Below are 20,757 nucleotides of genomic sequence, written 5' to 3'. Positions count from 1 at the left end.
AGCGTCAAGTCAAAAAGTTTAATTGGCGGGCTTGTTTTCGAGTTCGATGATGAGAGATATTTTCTCATGAAGTTTATAAAAGAGATTGAAAATACGGCCAGTGCCATCAGAAGGTCCCTTGTAGATAACTAAAATGTCATCAACATATATGAAATAGAAGAAAATGCCTGGTGATGTCGCTGAAAAACAGTTGAAAAACTTTTCTTCTGGAGACTTAATGAAAATATCAACAAGAATACCAGCTAAAAGAATTCTCATAGCGAGACCGTTGGATTTCTGGTACAGTTGATTATTAAATTCGAAATAGTTGTATTTAACTACGACTGTGATGATATTCATTAAGTCAGTGATTTCTTCATCTGAAAGATATTTCTTGAAATGAAAATATTTTTCTACGATCGTAAGCGTTTCTTGTACGAGAACGTTAGTATAAAGATTTTTGATGTCTAATGAAAACTACTTGGTATCTGAACTGCATTCTAAATATTTTATTTTATGGACTAAGGCGTGACTATTGGGGGTGGACTAAACGTTCTCGAGGAAGAACGATTTTTTCAGAGTTTCATGCAGAAATTTGGCTAAATCATGGTATGCGCTATTCATATTATTAGAAATCGGCAGTATCGGGTGGTTAGATTTGTGAATTTTAAATTGAGACCGAAGTTTTGGGGGCTAAGTATTCATGTTGATAAGCATTTTCTTCTGGAAATGTTTGATTAGAAATTTTGAGTTATTGATAGCTGACCTGACTTCTTTGTGTAGTTCTGGAGTCGGATCCTCATGCTGTTCCGAAATATTATTCTCGTTAAAAAATCTAAAGTTTTAGAAATATATTCAGAATTGCAGGCAATAACGATAGAGAAACCTTTGTCAGACTTACTTATTAGATCATCAGCTTCATTAATTTTATTATTAATGAATTTAACCAACTTCCTATCGTTATGCATAACATTATGAAGAGAGGCTGTGTTTTTACTGAGAATGTTAGCTACATGATAGGCAATTCTAGTTTGACATTAATTATCTATTGTAGTACAATGACGACCAAAATTTAGGTCGGCAAGCGTTTTTTCTATTACATTTTTGTCTGACAAGTTGGGCATGACATTGTACAAGGTATACAGCTCTGCTTCCGCCATTTTTTCCCTAAAATTTGAGGTTTTAATGAAACAAATTGGTTACACATGTATCATTCACATTATTTTCCATCGCTGGCAACTACTTTCTCCCATTTTTCTGGCAGTGTACTAGTCCCGTGTCGAAAAAATTGTTCATCTTTTGAAGCGATCCACGAATCGATCCAATTTGTGATTTCTTCATGACATCGGAAGTGTTGGTCAGCCAGGTCACGGCCCATTGATCTAAACAGGGGATAGTCACAAGAGGTAGCAATGTCTGGAGAATATGGCGGATGTGGCAGAACTTTCCATTTTAACTTTTCCAAGTACTTTATTACCTATTTTGCAACTTGCGGTCGAGCTTTGTCGTGCTGAAAAATCATTTTATCCTGCCTCTCGCTGTATTGCAGCCGTTTGCCTTTTTATGCTCTGCTCAAACGAATTAATTGCGTTCGATAACGACCAACTGTGATTGTTTCACTTGGTTTTAACACCTCACTGTACACGATGCCGAGCTGGTCCCACCAAATGCAGAGCATTATCTTGGGGCCGTGAATATTCTGTTTGGCCGTCGACGTGGAAGCATGGTCGGGATATCCCCATGATTTTTTCCGTTTAGTGTTATCGTAATGAACCAGTTTTTCGTCCCTTGTCACAATGCGCTGCAGAAATCGCTTCCGTTTTTGGCTCTGAAGCAACGGTTCACAAACACACAAACGCCGTTCAACCGCTCTTGGTTTCAGCTCACACGCGACCCAAGTTCCTTCTTTCTGAATCATACCCATAGCCTTCGGACATTTTGAAATGGCTTTCTGTGTCACTCCCACTAATTGTGCCAGTTCTTCTTGAATCTAACGCGAGTCTTAACTCAGAAATGTCTCCAATTCTGCATCTTCGCAAACATTCTCTCTTCCACCACTATGGCGATCAATGACGTTAAAATCACCGTTCTTGAAGTGTTGAAACCACTCACGACACTTTCTTTCACTAATAGCGTACTTACCATACGTACTTATAGCATTCGATGAGACTCAGCCGCTGTTTCCTTCATGTTGAAACAAAACAATAACACTTCCCGCAAATGAAGAGAATTAATCGTAAACTGACATTTTAAATCAAGAACAACTTTATGATGCAGACACAAATCGACTAATGAGTGAATGAGGTTATGTTGAACGAGGTCCAAGCTAATTGCCTGATGTCTGCGATCTGTTTCTTTCGACCGCTGCTTACCGTTGTTGCCACCTATCGGCAAACGGCGGAAGCAAAGTTGTACACCTGTACTTCTGGCCGTTCTCAAGGAAGAAAGTTTCAATCTGTGTAAAAGTAATGTCAGTCTTACTTAAAATTCTTTTATAAAATAATTGATTGCCTTTCTTGAAAGTAATCTCACCACATTTATCAGAAGAAACAGACAAAAAATTTTACTATGTTTCTTTTCGTCCTTAAGCTATATGCCTTATTTATAAATTTCAAAATGTTCATTAATCTGTATCCAGAAATCGTCAACGTTAAAATTATTATTAAAACGAAAGATATTTGTGAGATCTAAATACATTTCATTTCATTAGGAACATCTTTTTTTAGCATATAGCTTTTTAACATTATCAGAAATGAGATTTCTAACTATTGGTTTGAAGAACTTGGGATATTTCTTACAATTTGCAAAATTAATATAGACTTTCACACAATTAGGGACGAGCCCCCTTTTTCACATCGCTTATTAAACTGAATAGCCATACCTGTATTTAGTAATTTCTTCTTCAGAGGCAGCCTAGGAGCCTTTTAAAACTTTAAAACGAATTACTGAGGAAAATAATGGTAAGCTGTAGATAGAGACCGGTACTATAAGACATATACATGAACCAAGAAGGAGTAATAAGAGTGGAAGATAAAGAACGAAGTGCTTGGATTACAATGGATGTAGACAGGGATGTAGACTTTCACCCCTACTGTTCAATCTATATATCGAAGAAGCAGTGTTGGAAATAAAAGAAAGGTTCAGGAGTGGAAAAACATTCAAGGTGTAAGGATATCAATGATACGATTCGCTGATGACATTGCTATCCTGAATGAAAGTGAAGACATTATATGCTGAATGGAATGACCAGTCTGAAGAGTACACAAGAATGTAAATCGTAGAAAGACGACAGTAATGTGAGGTAGCACAAATGATGAAAGCGAGAAACATATTTATATTCCTGAAATACATGAAGTTAAGAAATTCTACTACATATGCAGCAAAACAACCAATGATTGAGTAGCGAAGAGGACAATAAATGTAAACTACCAGTGAAAAAAGGCCATTCCAGGTCAAGAGAAGACTATTAGTATCAAGCGTAGGCCTTAATTTAAGGAAGAAATTTCTGAGAATGTACGCTCGGAGCACAGCACTGTATGTTACAGAAACATGGACTTTTGGAATATCAGAGTAGAAGAGAATCGAAGCATTTCTGATGTGTTGTTACAGACGAATGTTGGATATTAGATAGATTGATAAGGTCAAGAATGAGAGTGTTCTTCGCAGTATCCCAGAGGAAAGGAATATGTGAAAACACTGACAAGTCGAAGGGACAAGATGATAGGAAATCTGTTAAGACATAAGTGAATAACCTCCGTGATACTACAGGAAGCTTTAAAGGGTAAAAACTCTAGAGAGAGATAGAGACTTGAATACATACAGCAAATAATTGGGGATGTAGATTGTAAGTGCTATTTCGAAACTAAGAGGTTGGCACAGGAGAGAAATTCGTGGCGGGCCGAATGAAACCAGTCTGAAGACTGATTAAAAAAATAATGAAAAAAGCTAGCCTTCAATAAACTGAGCCTTCTTACAGTGTCTCATAGGATAATTGAAGGAAATAGCTTATACTATAGCGTATGTGTTTTGATATCGGGGGATAACGTTCATTGTACGAGTGAAAGCAGTAAACGGAGTAGGTGGGCTAGGGACTAGGAATATATAATCCGAATTGCTGAGAATGTTGAGTGTAAACAGCGTGATTAGATGAAGAGAATGGTACATCTTAACATAGTTACGCGTCACACAGGGAGAAGACTGATGAAGAAATTATGCAGTCCTTCATCTCTCAACAAGACTAACTGAAGCAAATTCAGGTTTGTTTGTAATTAATGTAACTAACTAAAGTGAATGGGTGTCTTCAAAGTCGTTCTCGTCATGAAACCGGAGGCATGTTACCATTTGTACTGAAACTGATTTATGTTTGCTACTGTTCTGCAAAACATTCAAAAGGGATACTGAGATGGTTAACAGTAAACAATTATTATCTCATTCTCTGTTCATTACTGTCAAATGTTGCAACCGGATCTTCAATTGAACATAATATTTTGATGGTTCGTCTGGCCGTCGTCTTCGTGAGGGACTGTGCTGATGCTAAGATGGAGCTGGCGTCTCTGTGTAGGCCAGCAGACAGTACTCATCACAAGCATCATGTGACGTGTGCACTGCTCCCACTGCGACAGATACTAGCAGCGCCGCCTGTTGCAAAGGGAAACAAAAGCGAAGCGTCGCTCCCGTAAATAATCATAAAAACGTTTCGATGATGGGGAGCCGTGGTTGAGGAACACAGGTTGGTGCACAGCTCTACGACCTACTCAGAGTATAATCATTGTTACTATCAATAAGATAATCGGGTATATTAATTTCCAAGGATTCCTTCAATTTTTGTTCCTTAAGTGTGACATAGAAAGTAGTAATAGAGAAGAATTACAAGATATAACATAGGAAACCTGGCGAAAGTAGATATAAAAGAAAATATTACAAAAGAAATTGAAAGCAATGTAACAAAACCGAGACTGACCAATGCAGAACCACAGGATGTCGAAAGCAATGGAGACACCTGAAGGGCTGTATTCAAGAAGCAGCTTCCAAAATCATAGGTGAAAGAAAACTACCTAATAAAATTTGGTTTAATACATAGCTGCTGTTATTTCTCGTTTCAAATCATCAATGGTGGCTTGGAGAGGTGGCCGAAACACCATATCCTTAACATACCCCCATAAGAAAAAATCGCAGGGGGTAAGAACAGGGCTTCTTGGAGGCCAGTGGTGAAGTGCTTTGTCACTCTGTCTTAGCATCAACTGACGTTGACGCCTAGTCAACAGCGCCTCAAGCGAACAAATGTACAACTAAATGAAACTTTATAGCTCCCTTAATTCGCCGACAGATAGTGCTTAGCTCTGCCTTTTGTCGTTGCACAGTTTTAAATTCCTAAAGTTGTGGTATTCTTTTTGAATCACCCTGTATAACAATATTATAAGAGAAGTAGAGGATGATTTCCAACATCACAGGACAAGGCAGATGTATCAAAATAAAAAAAAAAAATCCTTTGCTAAATTCAATAAAAGGGAACAGTTTATAAAGTATCAGTATGGGAAAATATTGACCAACAAAAGTGACATACAAAACAGATGGAAGACATGCTTTTCACAACTTCTCGACTGCAATGACACGCACTCTTACTTTAAACTGGAAGAACCTGATACAGTTGATACAGCTGATACAGTTACTAGCCCATCAGTAAAGGAAATACAGCAAGCAATAAAGAAAGAATGGAGGCCCACAACTGGAATTAGAAATAAAGGCGTTAATAAAAACAATTTGGGAGACAGAAACCATTCTTGCAGATTGGAAAACTGCAATTGTGTGCCCCATATTTAAGAAGAATGATCCACTTCTTTGTGATAACTACAGAGGAATTGCCTTACTAGTTGTCACCTACAAACTCTTATCGAACTGCCTATTAAACACGCTGATACCAATAACAGAAGAACTGATTGGGGACTACCAATGCGGTTTTCGAAGAAACAGATCCACCTCAGATAACGTATTCACCCTAAGAAAAGTAACTGAGAAGGCGTGGGAACCCAATGTCGATGTCCACATATTATTCGTAGATTTTAAAAAGGCCCATGATAGCATACACCGACAGATGCTCCTAAATATAGTGAAGGAATATAAAATACCATCAAAATTAATCAGATTATTTAAATGTGTATAGATGAAACTTTATGTCGCATAAGGACACCGGTAGGAGAAACTGAGACCTTAAGGTGTACACTGGACTGAGACAAGGGGATGCCATTCCACCTATTTTATTTAACCTTGACCAAGAGAAGATCGATAGAAAATTTTCTAAAACCAGTCCACAAGGGATCCAGCTAAAGGATGTGAACATTACAAGACTTGCCTATACAGATGATCTAGCACTAGTAAGTAGTTCCAAAAGAGAGTTAACCAGAATTATGCAAAATTACTACAAAATTGCTTGGAAAACAGGATGACATGTTAATGAAGAAGAGACAGAATACCTGCCCATAAGTAAGAAAACCAGCAAAGATGCAACCTCTGACTGTAGATAGATTCAATTTCAAGACCGTTGACCACTTCAAGTACCTAGGAAGACTTTTTAGTAATAACAACAAAACAGATATAGAAATAGATGCCTGTTTATCAACAGCAAACAAGACATTTTTTAGTTTCATCAAAATTCTAAGAAAAAGATCACTTAGCAGTAACTGCAAAATCCGCTTATATCAATCGACCATTATGCCTGTGATGTGTATGGATGTGAAACATAAATATTTAGAAAGAAAGATGAGGAAAAACTGGTAATATTCGATAGGAAAGTACTGAGGAAAATTTTTGGACCTGTATACGACGAAAATAGCATGTAATGGAGAGTAAGAAGAAATGAAGAATTAAGAGCGCTGTACAAACACCGTAACATCGTCAAAGGGCTCAAGAGGAGAAGGTTGAATTGGGCAGGCCATGTAGCAAGAATGACAGAGAATAGACTACCTAGAATGGCATTCAGCAGAACAATGGAAGGAACGAGAAGAAGAGGCAGACCTAGAAACAGATGGCGGGATAACATTCGGGAGAACACAACTAGGATGAACGGCAACAGCAACTGTACAAACAGCGCATTCGACAGTCAGATGTGGAAGAGGCTCATAGAGCAGGCGTGTGGTCGATAAGGCCCTTGCCACATGTAAAGTAAAGTAAAGTAAAGTGTGAAATACACTGGGTATTCCACAACCACTCCGCAAATTCATAAAAAGTGTTCAGATAATTTATATTAGTTTTTAAGTCCACTGTGAGAGTGTTACTTGAATCAGCCACACATGTTTTACTCTCTAAAGTACAGCTTTCAGTTAAGACTGCCTTTACCAATCAAATGACGAACGGCCTTGCTGCAGTGGCACCACCTGCTGCTATCAGATCACTGAAGTTAAGGGCTGTCGGGCTTGGCTAGCACGTGGGTAGGTGAACGTTCAGGTCTGCCGAGCGCCGTTGGGGACCGGGATGCACTCACCCCTTGTGAGGTCAACTCATTAGCCACTGGACTGGGAAGTAGAGGTTCCGATCACGAAAAGTGACAACGACTAGGAGCGTGGTGCCCCTCCATATCAGCATCCAGTGACGCCTGTTGGCTGAGGCCGACGTACAGGTTGGTCGGTGCCGTTGGGCCTCCCCAGGCTTGTTGAGAAGGAGTTGTGTACCAAGGAAACAGCAGTACATGTGACACATCTGCGTCTCTTTGCAGGTCACACGGCCAGCGGATAATAAGGAGCGATATAAGCCCGCGTTATGCACCTAACGAACGATGGTACAGACAAGAACGTGGTAGGATACATAACTAACAGATTGGCAAAGAGGTATTTAATTATGCATTTACTTCATATGGCAATACTGCCGCTTTCAGGCCGTCTCCTATATCTAAGCAGACATCCCCAGTAAGTTAACATCAGAGTAAGCACAATCCACTAATGACTCGTAATAATACTGATAATAATAATAATAATAATAATAATAGTAACAATAACACGAGAAGCACGTGAAATAACAACAGCAATAACAATGAAAATAGTAACACTATCACTGGTTCAAATTGAATTTTTTTTTATAGTTAAAAGTTTTTTCTGGTGTATTTTTGTGTGCTGGTTTCAGGTAAATTACTATAGAGATCCGGGGTGAGTAGGGCCGTTAAAGTTTAGAGGTGGTGGAGTGGAGGGTTGTGGAGGCGGTGGTTCTGGCGACGGATGGCTAGGAAAACTCTGCTGCAGGATACATTGTATTTTATTCACCTTATATTATAATGTGAGAGTGCTGCAACGCCTCTGGATTCGCCCTCTGCGTGGTCCACCGAGCATGCTGATGACGTCGGAAAGCTATGGCGTCGACATCTGTAGCCTGCTTTGCTTATACTGTTTACCTCACTGAGCAGCCTGTGCCTAGCACTATATAGCCATAGGTTAGCAGTGTCACCGACACATACGGCCTCTGAAGTCCCACAAGCGGCCATGGCTGCTGTGCTAGAAGCTTGCCCTGGCTGCAAACGACTGCCCTCCAAGGCAGAAGCTGAGTGCTCCTGTGGCGCCTCGATGATGGCTCCATGTTGTACCTCTTGTCCGAGGGGCGGACTTCGAATCGTAAGCTCGTCTGTTGAAGCTGGCTGCCCAGACCGGCAGCGCCTGCTGGCTGGTCCATAGCATGTTGGAAACTCACGTGGAACGGATGTCATGTGGGATGCTGCACGTAATTCTGCTAGGAACAGGTGTTCTTTATAGCGCTTAGTAGCACCCTTGTTGAGCCGTTACACTGCTTCCACACATGTACATATCAGTTCCAATAGTGTTGAAGCTGGTACATCGTGGCATGGCGTTTCTGCAATATCTGTGCGGCTTACCAGGTCACCCTGTGATATACGAGCAGACTCTTGTGGAATTACATACCAACCACTCTGTGTCTGCCTGTTGGCCTCACAGATGGCTGCAAAGGGGCTGCTTCAATTCTGTACAGCCTAACCCTTGGCGATACCGTTACAGACCTCCCCTCTTTGGAAAGTCACAGACCCCTGGTCTGAACCCATGAACAGTGTGCAACAGAAGATTCACCACAAAGTTAGGACAGTTTTTTTGCAATGTTTCCTGTTACATCGAGCAACGAAACTCCGGAAGTGGGATACTTTTCCCCTACAATTCTCAGCCCTTGAGGTCCATTGTTGCTTAATCTACGACATAAATCTCATTTGAGCTATCTTTTAGCCATTAACATCTACAAAACATTAATCAAATATTCACGTGAATATCTCTTTATCGCTGCCTCATAGTGCCTCATATGGTAAGCAAAAATTCTCGTTTCAAGACTACTCAAGTTTTTTGTTCTTTGAAACACAACTAATTATATTCTAAAATAGAACTCTTTTTATTAGTACATCAGCTTTTGCATTCGATGTACTTTTCCATGTACAAATGGTTAACCAATCTAGTTGTATCTGATGATGTAGAAGATCGTATTAACAAGCAGCTCTTTGCCTGAGGAAGACGAAGGCTGAACAAAACAACACTGGCATGATGCCTGTGGCGCTTATAGTCTTGATCCTGTGCTGCCGCTCCTCCCAGTATTGCTCAACATCTAAAAGCATTAGCTATTCTTAAATGCAGCCCTCTTTCATATCTCTTAATCGGTTAATGAAGGGTATTAGCTTAGGATCCAACATTTTATTCAGATAGTTCAGATTTGTCACTGGCTTCTCTTAGTAGTACAACGGGGCTGCTTAATGTTCAACTTTGTTTCCCCTGTAACAAAGGCTGACGGATAAAAAATCTGACCTGCTATGTCACACTTCATTCCACTAACAGTGGGACACTTCCATTCAGATCTCAACATTCATCTCCTGTGAGCTTAACTTGCTGATGGCAGTTAGCATCATTTCGGTGTTGTTTACAGAAAACACCACTGCAAACATGTTTGCTGAAAATAAGGTCACGATACCGGTACATCACGTGGACAGTGCTGACCATCTGCTTTAACTAAGTACTTGCAGTGTTGGTACCTATACGCACCCTCTGGGTCAGAAAAATAACAACCATCTCCCTCTGACAGTGTTAAAGTTCAGTTAGTGGCATTGCTGTGTGACTACCAGCGTCGTCCACTTTCAGCAGTACCTTCTGTGTCCTCACATGGACGAATTTCCCCCATGTTCAGCCTCAGCATCAGTATCCAACGACGGTTCCAGGTTACCACATCTACGACACCTCCTCCAGCTACCAACTCCACTCCTTGGGAGGTAGAGGTACAACACTGATATGATAAGAAATCACATCATCTTCCATTTCGACCCGCAGCAACCTGAGAACAGCAAACTCCCTTCATTCCGCTCCCCTTTCAAAAGGTCTGCTATTATGTAGACGTAAAAGAAAAACTCACTCCTAAAGTATCTGATATACACGCAAGGGAACAAAAAGTATAATTCTACATGTAACATGAACAAAACTCGTTCCTCTTATCCTCATCCGCTATTAATATACCAACTCCTTATGCCTCTAAATAACTTGTGCAATACCACCCAAACATATCTATTCCCTTCGAATTCCTTGGACTTAATGGAATCTCCTGTACAAGTGGTGCAAGGTTCCTGTGCTTCCTCTCCTCCCTATTATCTATCTCTTACATACAAAAACAATGATAACTGCCTCGATGTATTGGGAACACTTCAAAACGGCTACAGAATCCCCACATGCGCAACAGCTGTATGAGTGGGCATCTGAAGCTTGACGTTTACCGGTCATATGGCTATAGATAATTAGTTACCAATTTCTTGGTCTTACCCTTTGGAACGTATAGGTTCAAGAAAATTTCTCACTGATCGAATATTTTACTGTGGTCATCTCACACGATTCCGTGTTTTTGACATTCCAGAGTTCTTCTGTTTGCTTCTTTAATATGCTCCCAAATTTCCCTTCCTTTTGAGCAAAATCCATAACGGACAACATGTCTCCATCTAATCCTGAACTTCCTCCCATAAAGTACCATATGGTGGTAGCCCACTCACAGAAGGAATTACTGAATTTCATGAACTCACAATGAAGTGTGAATACAACCCTAATCATTATGGCGTATGCCTACATAATGGCTCAACATCCTTCCAATCGTGTGCTGTACCCCCTCTGTCTCATCATTAATCTGACAATGCAGTGGAATAATTCTCAACATCTTAACCTTTAGGAAATCACACAGTTACTTTAGCAAATTGGACATTCAGTTTGTCCACTGAACAGCGTTCATAGTTTCTGGGACTCCAAATTTGCACCCAACTGTTGACCAATGCTTGTGCTACCGTTGGTGCCTGTTGATTAGGGACTGCAATCATTCCCACATATACAGAAAATGATAAATAATGGTTAACACAAATATATTTCCAACTGGTATCCTGTTGAATGGTCCAAGTACATCCAATTCCAATCATTTTAAAAGGTTCTGTTGCTTCTGGAGACACCCTCTAAGTTATTACTTTATGGCTAATATCTGTCCACTGCACACATTACACAAAACAAAAAACCCATAACATATCGATCCGCATATTCTTTGCAAGACTTCCACCAGTAGTGCTCTGCTATTCACGTATTTGTTGCTCTACAACCCCGGTGTGCTGACAACAAACGGTTATGTGCTTGTTTTAGCACTACCTATTTCATCTTCGCTAGAATTACGACCTGTGATCCCACACAATAAACCATCCCACACAGTGAATTGTGGCTGCGACTCATACTGTTCAGATTCCAAGATTGCCTGTACACTGCTTTCCATTGTGAAAGGTCGTTATCCAGTATCAGTCTCACAGCTACTTTTTAGCTTAAACTATCTGCGTTTGCGGGTCTCTTATCAGGCTTCTGTATTCTCAAATTCAAATAACCCAATGTCCATATAGCCACCCTACTAGACGGGTCCTTAAGCCTCAACAACCATTTAAGGGCTGCGTGATTCATTACTACTTCACACCGCTTTCTATACAAATAACGCCTGAAATACGTGACTGCAAGTATCACCTTAAACATCTCTGTTTCAGTTGTTAATCAGCATTTCTCTTATCTGTTCAACTTTTTAGAGGCATATGCTACCGGATGCTCCCCTCCATTTACTAATCGACTGAAAACACAATCTACTGTCAGACTAAGGATGGTTGAAAAGATAAACTCTTCCTCATTGTCCAGAAAAATTAATACTGATGTCAATACTCTCTTAACCTCTTTGAACGTGTCGCGGTATTTTTTTGTCCACGGAATCTTACTCTCCATTTTTTAACGGTGACATAACTGGTCCCACTATATCTGCAAACCTTTTATGAATTTTCTGTAATAATTCCCTAAAACTATTAAAAACTGTGATGCCTAAGGACATGAATGGGCCCTCGCCTGCGACCCTCCATTAGATATAAACCTCAATGACTTGAGAACAAACTGAGATATCGTTAAACTCTAACTTCTAACTAAAATTTCGATATCTTATATACTTTTAATTCCCTGCACTGTATGAGCTAAAAACCAACCATATGCAATTTATGCAATGCGTTTTTAATCTCTGCTAAATCTTTAAAATTTCACACCGTGCTTTACTCGGTTTGATGCAGCGCAGTAGTTAAGGCACATAACTAAAAGAAATTAAGGCCGTCATCTACCAAAGAAATCAGACTGTGCAAAAGTAAATTTTTTCACCTAACAGTTTTGGTTAAATTGCATGGTAGGTGTTTCATATAGGTCGGAACGCCGTCAATCAACACACCCACCAGCATTTGGTGAGCCGTACAGCCATAGCAAAAAGCCGCCTCATTGCGAAAAAAGGAGACTAGTGACACCATGTGCTTGAGACCCTGCCATTACGGAACCTTAATTTCCAATAATGGCTGATTTTTCAACCTCTTCATACGGTAAGGGATACAAAATTCACTCCCAACAGACCGTCTGATCTCTTACACACGTATGTCTTACATCTTATTATCACTCATCTCGACTGTTTTCACTACTAAGCACATGCTCGAAGTGGCAACATTTAACACATATTTTTGGTACTGAATCCGTGTTGTTGTCGTTGTTTTTCTTGTGGTCTTCAGTTCAGAGACTGGTTTGATGCTGCTCTATCCTGATCAAGCCCCTCCATCTCCGAATAACAACAATAATCTGCATCCTTCTGAATGTGACTGATTCTGTGTATAATGGAAAATGCATTGACCACAGCCCATGTGTTATAAATAGTGCGTCTCCTTACTACCAGCAAACTGCAAAACAATTGCAGGTTCTCCTGGCTGTACAGACACACCCCTCAAACCCCTAAGAAACATGCTTCTGGACTCCATGCCGACTACACATAAAACAAGAAAGAAAAAAACCATCAAAATCAATAGTCTGCTCTCTCACCCCACTAACAAAACCCTGTTCTGTGTCTGCGAAGTCGTACTGCGTGGAGATCGACTGTCCAGGCACAAGTTGGTAGATGAGGCCCACAAGTTCTTCTCTCACCACCCTACAGCAGGTGATACAACATGTTCTATTCATCTTGGATAGCAATTCCAGAGTGCTGCGGCGCCTCTGGGTTCTCCATCTGCAAGCGCGTGGTCCATGATGACGTTGGATGGCCGCGTCGGTGGGATGGCCATTTTTGACATCTGCGATCTGCTGTGTGCGACACTGTTTACCTCAATCAGCAGCACGTGTCTGAGTTAGCAGTGTACTACCGTGGGTTAGCAGTGCTAGAGACACGTATGTCCGCTGAATTCCCGTAAGTGGCGATGGCTCCTGGGTTAGAAGCTTGCCACGATGCATGGGGATAGCACAAGTACCACCGTGGCTGCAAACTGCTGCCCTCCAAGGCAGAAGGCGAGTTCTGCTGTGGCGCCTGGACGATGGGTTCACGTCACCTAAGTCCGCGGACGTAGAAGTGTGAGCTGGTTTGGTGATGTTAACTTGTCGGCTGTTGGCTGGCACACAGCATGGTTGAGACTGCGGTGGACCCGAAGTCATGGACGTTGCTGGAAGACTGCACATAACTGTTGTTAGAAAAAGAGGCTATTTATAGCGATTGGTAGTACCTTTGCTTTGCTGTTACACTGCTTCCAGGCACTTACAGATCAACAGCTCTGTGTCCTAATGATGTGGAAATATGCCCCAGGCTGACTCGTTGTTTGAAGGTTTCCTACAATGTCACCACGACTGCGTGGCTTAACCTGTCCGCCTTGCAATGAACGAACAGGCTTGCTTGTGAAGTTACATATCGGCGGCTCTGTACCTGCCCGCTGGCCTCACTCACACCTGCGATGTAGCTGCTTCAATTCAGTAACGCCCAAACTTCAGCGACGGCGTTACAGTACTCGGATTGTTCAGCCCGTTCCGACCCAACTTTAGAATATCTGTGCGGTTCACTAATCGTACCTGGTTGATAATGACACCAGTATTGTTTTGTGGAGGTTTGTAATGCAACTGGCTACGAAAGCACGCTTATTTTATAAAATAAATTTACATACATAAATCAGTGGTAGTGTAGTGAGGAGAGTGACCATCCGGTCTTCCGAGCGCTGTTGGAAAGCGGGGTGCACTCAGCTCTTGTGAGGCAAACTGAGGAGCTACTTGATTGAGAAGTAGTGGCTCCGGTCTCGGAAACTGACATACGGCCGGGAGAGCGGTGTGCTGACCACATGCCCCTCCGTATCCGAACCAGTACAGCCTATGAGCTGAAGATGACACAGTAGCCGGTCAGTACCGTTGGGCCTTCATGGCCTATTAGGGAGGAGTTTAGTTTAATAGTGACGAGGCCTGTGTATGTTAAATATCGTTTTTCACGCGAATTTCAGTAAAAAGTGGTAAACCAAGTGGTACCTGCTTTAACTTCAAGTACCTATATGGCTGCTTTCGCTTCAAGAGATTATATTGATTCTTTTGACCTCTACTGATACTTACTGGCGAACGTGTAGTGAAAACTGAGCAACAGATAGTCTCAGACTTAGTGTCTTCGGAGTATTTCGCGGTGGCATACATGAATAAAAAGTTCTCGGTTTTCCAGCCAAGTCGATTCGAATAAAACCCTGGAGCTTTCGATGGCCATCTCCGCCATCTTCATCAGGAGTCCACTAACTGCTGGAGCTGTTACGATCTCTCCCTTATGTAGGCATGATGACATCATCAGCAGCCGATCAGCTAGCTGCCAGGGTTGACTTACGCGCGGGCGCCAATTGGATCGATCTGATTGGCTGCTGATGATGTCATCATGCCTATATAAGCGAGAAACCGTAACAGCCCCGGCAGTCAGTCAGCTCCTGACGACAAGATGGCCATCGAAAGCTCGAGGATTTTCTTCGAATTGACACGCTTGGAAAACGGAGACCATTTTATTCAGTCTCAGACTTCGTCAAAGGAGCACATTTCGTGTTCTTTGGCGCAAAAAATAGCGTTTAGGATATGTCGTGGGCCCAACAATGCATTTGCTGAAGTTCTAAGAAACGAGTCCTGCTTCCTGAGTAAATGGAGATGCAAAATCTAGCCGATTAGAAAGCCAAGGCCAGGAGGAAGCATGAGAGAGAGAGAGAGAGAGAGAGAGAGAGAGAGACGCACAGATGAAATTTGGCACTATGAAATGAATTATTAAAGCCCTACCTAACGACGATGGAAATTTCTGGTACATGGCAGGTTGGCAGGTAAGTCATCTTGGCTATGAAAAAATGAGGTCAAAGGAAAAAAAATGGAAATCAGCTGATGGAATCGTTGGCCGGGAGGCCCCTATTGGGGGAAGTTTAGCGATCAAGTACAAGTCTTATTTAATTCGACGCCACAATGGGTGACTCGTGCGCCGGTAATGAGGATGAAACGAAGAAGACAGCACAGCACAAAGTCCACCAGCTGAGAAAATCTCCAACGAGGCCGGGAATCGAGCTGGGGTGCCCTTGCTTGGGAGGCAAGCACGTTACCACCCAGCTACACATGCGGCCAGGTCAAAGACTATCGTTTTCGTCAGGCCTGTCACTGGGAAACTAATGAAAGACGAAGCATTTGAAAATAAAATCAACAAGATTTAAAAATCATCTTTAATATCATTTAAGCTAGCTCTCAACAAGTTTCTTGACAGCTGCAAAGATATTATGAGAATAGCAAGGCACATGTTGGATAATATCAAGGTATTGGATGTCACAGGGGAGCTTGAAGCTGCACATTCTGGTGTCTTGCATCAGCTATTTTCTAGAAAATCTAGGTGAAGTGAATGACGAAAGAGGAAGGTTTTATAAAAAAAATTGAAGAACTGGAATAGGAGTACCATGGATAATGGGATGTCAGTGTGGTAGCTTACTAGTGCTGGATGCTGCACAAAGTGTTTCCTTAGTGCACAAAATAGCGCATCAAAAAAACGAAGAGCCATTGCATTAGACCTGAAAAACATAATACTTCAATACAATGTTAGGAGTGCCTTATTTTACCACGTTTTTCTAATAAAGATTTTGAATGTATGTGTTTCGTATGATTTATCTTTGTGAAAGAACCTTATGTGATTGAGGGAAACCTTTAGCGTCTCAGAACTTGGCTTATTAAAAAGCATTAGAAACTCCTAAAATCATGAAAAAATTGCATTGTATGAACTTGAATATCTGTGTAATGATAATACAGTATAACTAAACTACTACATGATTTGGTGAGGTATAGGGTTCGCATTGTATCACAAATTCATACTCGTGCCCGATAGTTTACCCTTCTGATGAAGTTAGTGTGCCATTGTGCCTACATTGAGGTTCAGCCAAGAACAGTGAGACGCTGATATTTATCATGATATATAATGAAGTCACTCTGTTTGCTGAGCCGATGAGCACGCTGCGCTTTATATCCTGCAGCACCAGCCCAGTTGTGCGTAATCAGTGTAATAATACAAGCAGCTTTATAGCTCGCAGTATAGCGAATCGCCATGGTTCATTGGGAGTTCAGCAGAACCTGTTGTCTGCAGAGTTCAGAATTCTTCGACACCAGCAGATTATCATCGGCAGCCAGAGGTGTGCCTCCACCAATTCTCGGTCAGAACGCATCATCTACACGAGCTGGGGCTCGCGTCAGTGGCAATCATAAGAAACTGCCACCAATCCGGAATCTGCTGCCCATGAGTAAACAGTCCATGAGGCTAGGAAACACCACAACCTTTCAGCGATGCAGTTACTGACTTTGTCTCTGTATTAGTGTTTACCTCTGGAAGTGACTGTTAATAGAACTTAGTTGTCAGACTGGACATATCCAAATGTGTATAATGCGAATTGGACGAACATTTGTGTTTCTGTTGCAATAAATAGATGATTATGGATTTTACAGTAATTATTTTTTGTGATTAGTGGCTTTGCAGAGCTTATACATTTCAGACACAGTCTAACAGACTGTTACTTGGCTGTTTATCCACAGTCATGAACACATTGTAGAATGTCATACATAAATCCCGGTAATCAGTGTAGTCAATGCTTTAATGCTGCATCATTACTGGAGCTTACATTCAATATTGTCAGTGACGGCTAACATACTTACTTCTTCTCTTACTTGTTGTTCTCTGCAGCTTTGAAAGCTTTCTAGCTGTCCTATGTAATGTGGAAGCTTATTTAAAAGGACTGTAGAGGGTCAGAAACGTGTTTGGAGCTCAAAGCTGTAGGCTGAAGAAGCAAGGACATGCAGTATTAGTTAAGTCCTATCTCGTCGCAGCAGACGATTTGGGAAGGTGTATCTCCCATAAAACTATATTGTAGAAGATGATAGATGGAGTCCATTTAAAAAGATAACACGTGAAGCTATGTGTAGCTATCAGGATAGTTATGCACAAAACCAGCCATTTTTCTGTGGTCGAGTCACAGAAGAATGTTCCATTTTTATCCTAGTAACAGCGATCCTGATTGGTTCACAGTAATTATGTTTCCTAGACAAGTCTGCTTGTAAGGCCTTCGAACGGCCGAGAACTGAAACCTGTCACGGAGTGGGAGAGATTTTCTGCCTTTCTCCCATTCCTCGATATCTTTGCTTAACCATGACAAAATCTGCAAGAGTAGGCGCTTGTTAATATTATTTACAAAATTATTATTGGTCTGAATTCGCAGGGTCTGCTGCAGCTGGCCGACGAGATTCCTACACTGACAGAAACAGCCTAGTTAAGTTAGACCACACTTGCTTCCAGACTATCGATGGGCAAACACTTGCTGCCAGTCGACTGAAGAGAGTACGCTTGATCCCAAGGTGCCATACATAACGCCGTCTCCATATTAAAACTGAGTACAGAGAGTTAGCTGGACTCAGAATGTCCATCCGTCATTTCCGCTGTTTTCCACATTCACATACTATACTAGTGGTGACAGTGAGTAGTCTATGCAATCACAAAATCGACTGTGTCGTCACACTAGTTAACTTTCATCATGCTTCAGTTGCTCAGCCGGCCAGCTGTTGGCTGTATCAGCAATACAATTTCGTATTATGGTTCCATGCGTCCCCTCAAGTTGTTCAATGGCTAGATTTCATAATAACGGTTTTTACTGCCCTTATCAAATGCTTATGTACTTATCTCAATGGATAATTAATTTATTTGTTGACAACTAGGCTCTTTTGAAGTTCAGACGAGCCCCTTCATCAGTGTATCTATGTGTGATATGTAGTCGTATTTTCACGATAGACTGGGCCACCCCTGGCAATTTCCCTTCAATAAGACGTTTCTGTTGCACGAAATAGTTTTTTTTCTTGATATAATGGAGAACTCCCCCATAGAGATTGGAGTTATAGCTTTTTAGGGGTATACTAAACGGCTCAACAAACACCTCACAGGATTAAGAACATAAGCAATAATCTCAGTCAACCAAACACATGGTAGTGGAAAGGACATTCGCAGGAAGCTATGAAGAGGACATACTGCAATGAAAATTGAGTGGACCATTATAATGAGTTATTTCAAGTTTCAAGGGTACACGGGACAGTGTATTTTTCTGACCAGCATTATTAACTCCAATACAGTCAGTGAGCTTAAGGGACATTGAGATTGTTCTGTTTCCGAATTCGAGAATTTGTAAATTTTGTTATTGGACATATTTTTGGCGAATCTGTCGGTAGTGCAACAACTCATTACGCTGGCAAGTTGGCTGTCGATGATACATTCCAGATCGCTTAGTGATTGATTTTACAGTGCCAATATGTAACCTATTTTAGTCCATTACTTTTGCGATGGAAAAGATGTGTGCTACGCAAGTAAAACGATTACTACTGTTCAAGGAACAGAAACGACAGCAAGAAAATCGTCAAATAGACGCCACCAGCATTTACACATCTGACCGAGCAAGGGAAGAGTCGGTCAGTTTCAAAGACAGGCTAGAACAACACTTTACAGGTGATGCAACCAAGCGTGCTTTCTTATTATCAAATGCTGCTGGTCAAGCTTATAGCTTGGTGCAGCACCTCATCCCGGATAAGGACGCGTTTGAGTTCGGATACAGGGAAGTAAAGAAAAAAATCAGCTAACATTTTGAGAGTAAGATCCTAGTAGTGGCGGCACGGCACAACTTTTGTACTACATATAAGAAACCAAGACAGTGATTTTAAGAATGTGTAACAGTGTTGAAAATTCAAGTGTGAAAACAGAACTAATATTTCTTATGTCTATGTAGCAGTTAGGTATATGCTTACCGCTCGCGGTCAGAATAGAGGACTGGCTAACGACCATATTCGCCTGAGTAATCCCACGTTGGCGGAGTGCTTATAAGTTAAAGAATAAGATATCGAACCAAGAGGAACCAAGGTCTTTTGGACAGACTTCTACAGTGGTGACAAATCTTTCAGTCCCAAGGATAAACTGGACGGCAGCACCCACCGTGAGCTCAGTACTTTGTGTCATGACAGACAATCGTGATTTTTCAAAACCCTGTCGTGCTTATACCGTAGAAACATAGTAATAAGGCAGAATTTTTTTTTACAGAAACAATGCCACACCGTCAAGTACTCTTCTTGTTCCGACAATGCCAAACATATAATGGTGGATGAGTTTGAATCTGATGTTCAGGATTTTACAAATATTGTTTACAGTATTCTTTCTAAGGGTGATAAAGCAATGTCAGTAGATATCGAATTAAATGGACAAAACATTCATCTCAAACATGACACTGGTTCCTCGTAAACTATCATAAGCAGTGCTTCATATGCTTTTATTGGGGCTAGACAGTTATCCAATATTCACGACAAACTGATGAGTTACAGTGATCACACAAATCAAACGAAAGATCGTTGTATTGTGAACGTTAAGAATAAAACAAACAATGCTGGCCCTTCAGCTAGTAAGGGAATCCTTAGAGCGACTAACATCGTGAGGTTGGATCTTTACCAGCAACTCAGCTTTGTGGTTCAATATTCTGGCAGGTCACAGATGAGAATATGGACTGTGCACCACCGTACACTTCTTTGCCGTGGCCTGATGGCAGAACCCTGGAACAAACTTCATCTCCATTACACTAGACCATTTAGGGGGGGATAGCCTCGATTGTTCTTGTGGACTCCTGCACCGTATACCGTGGATACATCCCAAATGGTCCGTGCTCTGGAACAGATTTTCACCATGGAGTGTCTCCCTACAGCTACCGTTTTCGATAATGGCAGGCCGTTCACCAGTCAGAATTCAAGGCTTCCTGGACAGCCCATGGGATAAAGCATCTCCGCAGTGCACCGTTTTAACCAGCGCTGAACGTATTGGTTAAACGCCTCATCTGGATATTCAAGGATAAAATGAAGCAACTCACAGCTGATCACTCAGCAGTATGCGCTCTACTACTATTTCTTTCTTCTTACAGAAGCACGCCCCACA

Source organism: Schistocerca gregaria, chromosome 5 (genome assembly GCF_023897955.1).
Source record: "Schistocerca gregaria isolate iqSchGreg1 chromosome 5, iqSchGreg1.2, whole genome shotgun sequence".
NCBI lineage: Eukaryota > Metazoa > Arthropoda > Insecta > Orthoptera > Acrididae > Schistocerca > Schistocerca gregaria.
This window is presented reverse-complemented; position numbering follows the sequence as displayed.